This window comes from Sinocyclocheilus anshuiensis, unplaced genomic scaffold, assembly GCF_001515605.1.
Source record: "Sinocyclocheilus anshuiensis isolate Anshui unplaced genomic scaffold, SAMN03320099.WGS_v1.1 scaffold718, whole genome shotgun sequence".
Taxonomy (NCBI): domain Eukaryota; kingdom Metazoa; phylum Chordata; class Actinopteri; order Cypriniformes; family Cyprinidae; genus Sinocyclocheilus; species Sinocyclocheilus anshuiensis.
In genome coordinates this window covers 558,024-564,509 of record NW_015546102.1, presented here as the reverse complement: position 1 = coordinate 564,509, position 6,486 = coordinate 558,024, and positions in this window count along the sequence as shown.

Below are 6,486 nucleotides of genomic sequence, written 5' to 3'. Positions count from 1 at the left end.
CCCTTTTGGGGTAGGGGCGTGTTTGTTTTGATGATTTCAAATGTCAACATCGGCTACCAGAAATCGCTTACCCCACCTTTAATACCACAATTTGCTTTAGGTGGGAAACTGAGTACCTATTAGGGGTGCACCGATACCACTTTTTTCCAATATAATTCTGATACCTGAATTGTTGAAACTTGCTAAATACACACTACTTCATTATGAATAAGCAGAAAACACACACACACACACACAAAAATACATATTCTATGCTACTGTTCAAAAGTTTGGAATTATTTATTTTATTTTATTTTATTAAGCATTAATCTTATAATTAATCATATTCAGCAAGAATGCATTAAATTGGCCGTAAAGACTTTTACATTGTTACATTAACCATATTCAAATAAATGCAAATACATATTCTATGCTACTGTTCAAAAGTTTGGAATTATTTATTTTATTTTATTTTATTAAGCATTAATCTTCAGCAAGAATGCATTAAATTGGCCGTAAAAAGACTTTTACATTGTTACATTAACCATATTCAAATAAATGCCATTTCCTTTTTCTTCTTCCAAATAATAAATAAATAATGCAATAGTAGACATGTGCCGGTATTTGGTAATGCGATATATCACGGTAATGATTATGCACGGTATTGTTATCGTGGGCACTTCAAAATACCGTGAATAATTATTTATTACAAATTAAGATTTTTTTTTAAGCATTTTAAGAATATTTTCTCCATTAATTGGTCACAATGCACAACACTGCTGTATGCTGCGTGAAAGACGCATGCGCACTCTCATGTAAACAATCACAGATGAGAAGTGCATGGCGGAACACGTGAGAGACACTAGGTGCATCCCAAATCGAGTACTTATGCACTATTCTGTGACGTTTTGTAGTATAAATAGTGTGTATTTTCACACTGAAAATTCCAAAAATAAAAAGTGCACTTTAAATACCCGGATGATGCACTTAAATAACTGAAAAAAATAAGTGTGGAATGTTGGACACTTCATGCACTCAACTGTTGCAGCTTTAAATACGTACCAAAGGGGGAGGGGCTATCAGATTCCAATTATGAATGACAAAATAACCTTATATAATTCATACTATACATGGTTGAGTACATAGTGCATAAGTACATAGTGTATGAATGCATAGTGTATAGTGCGTAATTTGGGACGCAGCTAATCTGAATGAAAGCGCACATTCAATCTCTGACAGCAGATGGCTAAACAGCAAAAATGCAGCCGTTACCCCGGAAAACCCATAAACAAAGCAGCTGCACTACTTTCTAAAAACGTATTTAAATGGTTTAAACAGCCATTCAGATTTTTGTATTCGCAGTGGTGTTCATCACAGCACCAAATACTTAAATATTTAGATTTAATAGGCTATTTATTTTCAAACTTTTTTTTACATTTTAATCTGGACTACAACATGCCCTAGATATTGTTTGAAAATGTTTTGATTCTGTATTGTTTGCTCACACTTTAGGCTACATTAAGGCTCTATTAATTAACATTAGTTAATTCATTAGTTAACATAAACTTCCAATGAAAAATTCTTCTAAATGTTCATTAATCGGGTAATTTCAATATTTAATAACATGTTGTTAAAATCAAAAGGTGCAACTGTGTCATTTAATGAACTAACAGTTGTATTTTTTTAACAAAGATTAATAACTTCAGTAGCAAATGTAGCTATTGCTCATTATTAATTGTTAATGCATTAACTAAGGTTAACTAATGAGATCATATTGTAAAGTGTTACTTATTGGTCATAATTAATAGGGTTGGATGTTGACAACTACATCAGTAAATCATACACCTCACAGTATCATAATTTCACCATGAGCTGGTTACACCTCATAAAAATAGCTCTGTCAGTGCTGGAAAAACATCCATCTCAGATTTTTCACTTGTTTGGACAATCTGCTTTTTCATTAATGAACTGCAAGATATTTAAATACTTAAATAAACATGTCAACAGAATATTGTAAGGAAAAAATGCTGTGACTATGCTGATATGTAATTGTATACTGGTATATAATTGTTCTCTGAATTTATTTATAGCGTACTGATTGATTACTGCTGTGATGCAGAGCCTAAACAGAAGTGATTAATCACTGTATTATTTAGAGTAGACCTTCCTATGATGATGAATTGGGATTTTCCGGCGGGGGGCGGAGTAAATGTCCAAGACTCAACAGAGCATCCTGAAGCAACTGCACTTAGAATGACCTGCTGTCAAAACCGCAGCCAGATTACAAGTCAACCAGGACATATACAGCGCTATCTAACCTACAGGCTTGTTTTTAAAGCTTAGAACTGAAAACAAAAAATTAAAAGCTTCTGGAGAAAATCCTTGTTCCATCTCAGTGTTGTGTAAGAGACCCGAGGACAAAAAATGTCTTATAACAGGCAGCAGTTGCTGTGAATCAAACTGATAATGCGCAATCTTTTAGCTATTATTTGGCTTCAGAATAGTTGACGTATAGTGTCATGTAGACTGCAATTGTGGAGCTTTTGTGATGCTTTTTAAAATCTTTTGTTAGTGTCCTTCCTACTGTATTTTCATTGTAAGGGAAAATGAGGAATAATATTATTCCTAACATCTCCTTTTGTGTTCTACAGCGGAAAGACAGACATACAGGTTTGGAATGACATGAGGGTAAGTAAATTATTACTTTTTCTTCTTTTTTTCTGAACTAACACTTTTAAGACGTATGGGAAATAGGAAAAACTAGTCAAATGCAAGGAGACTTTAAAGATTTACTCATTCCATCATACCATGAAAGAGGTTTTAAGCTTAGAAAGTGCCTGTTTGTTTTATCATGTGCACTGTGATTGGATTACAGCAACATTTTTTGTAGAAAATGAGAATAGTGCAGTGTGCAGTGATCTATGTAAAGCTCATGCAAGTCAGTCTGCAACATGATATACATCATATACTCTGACATGATTAGCCACAATATTCAAATCACCTGCCTAATATTGTGTAGTCCCCCTCATGCTGCCAAATCTGATGTCGAGGCATGGACTCCACAAAACATCTGAACGTGTGCTGTGTTGCCTGGCATTAAGACATTAGCAACAGAGCCTTTATGTCCTGGAAGTTGTGAGGTGGGACCTCCATGGATCAGAGTTGTTGGTACAGCACACTTCATAGATGTTCAATCAGATGGAGAAGTCAGGAATTTGGAGGCCAATGCAACACCTCAAACAATTCCTGAACAATTTTTTCAGTGTAGCAGATTGCATTATTTTGATTAAAGAGGCTACTGCCATCAGGGAACAGCATTGCCACGTGGTTTGCAACAATCTAGGTAGGTGGTACATGTGAAAGTACTGTAACATCCACATGAATGCCAGGACCCAAGGTTTCCCAGCAGAACATTGCCCAGAGATGGCCAGCTTCATTAATTCATTCCGCAATTCATTCATTCAGCAATTTGAGTTCCAGTTATCTCTTCTTGTGTGATTTGGACCAGACAGGCAAGCCTTTGCATCCCACATGCATCAGTGAGCCTTGGGTGCGCATGACCCTGATGCTGGTTCACAGGTTGTCCATCCTTAGACCGTTTTTGGTAGGTACTAACCATTGGTATACTGTACTAGGAACAGCCCACAAAACTTGCCATTTTGGAGATGCTCTGACCCAGTTGTCTAGCCATCACTTTTGGTCCTTGTTAGAATCACTCAAATCTTTTCACTTTCCTATTTTTTATTCTTTTTGCTTCCAATGCATGTGATTTGAAAACTGACTGTTTACTTGTTCCCTGATGTATCCCATCCCTTGACCGATGCCATTGTAATGATATAATCAATGTTATTCATTTCACCCGGCAGTGATTTTAATGTTGTGGCTGATCAGTGTAAACTAAATGTGCAACCTTAAGTTAATAAAATTAATGAGAGTTTTCATTTATTAACTTCTTTTAAATAATAATATTTCCAATTGTTATTTTATGGTAATTGGTGAATTTTTTAAAACAAATATGACCTCATTTACAACTTGGATCCATCAGGACCTTCTGAAAATAAGTGTCAAGCAGGGAGAAAAGACTTCCTTCACTCTACCAGAGAGAGATTGTGTGAAAATGAAGTGAAGGATATTGCTTTATTTGATTCTCTCCTTCCCTTTATTTCTTTTAATGCTCAAGTGTATTTTGGACAAGGATCTGATTTCATCTGTGTGGCTCTGGAAGATCCCCTCTAACAGTGGGACATGCTCTCAGCTGGACTTGGGGCAGGAAGAGTGCAGTGGTGCAGCTGCTCGATGTTATAACTGTATTCTGATAGGCTGACACTCAGGCCCTTTAAAGTGACTGTGGTAATGCATGTCTTGCTGTAAATACAGGCCAGTAATATAACTTTCAACATTTTGGCAAGAAAACTCTCCTCTGTATTCTGGCAGTTCGTTTTGAGGTGACTGAAGAGTTCCTTTGCAACCACAAAATCCTGACTACAATACAAGCTCTCACACACTACTGATGGAGTTCAATAAGGAGCTACCCTAGAAAATTAACTCCCATCATTTGACTCTTTTGCACTCAGACGTAAATTCAGCTGTGTTTCCTTCGAGATAAGCAATCCAACCCACAATTCTTTGGCTGATACCTCATAAAAGGTGAGCAAAACAGCCTATGAATTGTCCATCAGCCACAGAATGTCTCACTTTTGGGCAATTACATTGGCTGAGGGGTCTGTTCGCTTAACGTGACACATGAGATTGGTGCATATTGTATGTTAGTCTGGAAGCTTTCAGCCTGAACATGTTCAGAGTCAAGTGAATACTATTTGGAGTTACAGTATCATGACCTCTTTCTAAACACCACCACATTTCTTCATTTTCATGCAATGTTTGAGGCCCACACCTTCCAAAAGCAAGGTCCTTCATCATGACAGACAAAGCTAGTCATCAAGAGCCGTTCTAACAATCTTCTTCTATGACTTTATTGGCTATTTATAAAAAATTGTTACATTTTGGAGTCTGTTGAATAAAGTATCAGCCACCGAAGGAGAAGGTTTTTCTGTGAAATTGTGAATGACTTTTAAGTGACCTACACATCTGGAACCATGTTTCTTGTACCCCGCTCTTGAGAATTAGCTAAATAACTTTTGGGATAACTTGGCATAAGTTCATGCCGATGGAAGGTTTCACTGCCAGTATAATAACTTCAAGATACGCAGACGTGCATGTGATGATAAGCATTTTGTTAACCGGCGGATTAGCTGAGTTTGTGTCTCCCACTTTTTATGTGAATCTTTGAAGAAAAAATGGTCCTGATTTTACAGCATAATTAGAATAAGCATGTGTGGTTAAGAAAATAGATGGGTTTTATTGTAGTTTTATAGTAAAAAATGTTAAAGGAAGGAATGCCCATGTGTGCGCCACTGTTGTGCCACTCCATTTGTTTTGCTTTGTGAGAGCTTGTTCTGTTAGATGTGGCTGCAAACAGCTTAGTTTTCTACCCTCACTCTCTTCGTGACATTTACAGCCTCCAATTGGGTACAGCATGTTCTTACAATGCTTTGAGGGCTTTACACAAATGTACATAAACAAACAATTGAAGACCAGGGGAGGAGCATCCTATCCTTGACGGTAACTGTAGACATACATTACAAAACATGTTTTGTACTACATAGTTCCTATGTAGGAGAACTTTTGTATTGTATTATTATAATTATTATTATTTATTTATTTATTTATTTTACTACTTGAAGCAATAAGTATTATAGTTGAAACTCTGGAAGCTAAAAAAATAAAAGTTAGTTATTGCAATTTTACGATATATATTACCACTGTGACTAAATATCTCACAATTGAGACATTATAACTATTAATGTGACTATATATCCAGTTGAGGCTTACTGAAATATGACTTTAGATCTCAATTGAGACTTCATAACTAATAACATGGCTTTATATCTTGCAGTTGTGACTTTAAATCTTGCAATTGCACCTTAATAACTAATGTGACTATATCTCACAGTATGACTAACGTTTCATATTTTATAACTTTATAATATGACTTTTATCTTGAAATTGTTACATACAGTATCTCACAATGTGACTGTCTTAAATCTCACAATTTTGAGTCTTAAATCACTGTTAATTTTTAAATGTTTTGAAACAGACCTGGTGTCCAAGATTAATTTTTTAAGAAGTTTGCAAGTGTAAATGAGAATGTTCATTAGGGAAACCTTCCAGTATGTTGTTGTGACATTGCTGAACCTGGAGCTAAAAACTGGAGCTGTGAGGGTGGACATTGCGTGCGTGCTCTTCGCCCAAACAAACAACGCATAGATCATGTGTGCCATCGGGTGTCAAATAGCGATAACACGGATGCACACACCTTTTAAATGCTCTGCTAGTGCTCGCCATAATGAATAGAGATAGCTCTTACTTTTTCCTTGAAAATGCACGCTTCAAACAGAACAGTCAATGAAGACGAAGAAGAGAATGATGTGTGCTCCCGGCGCCTAT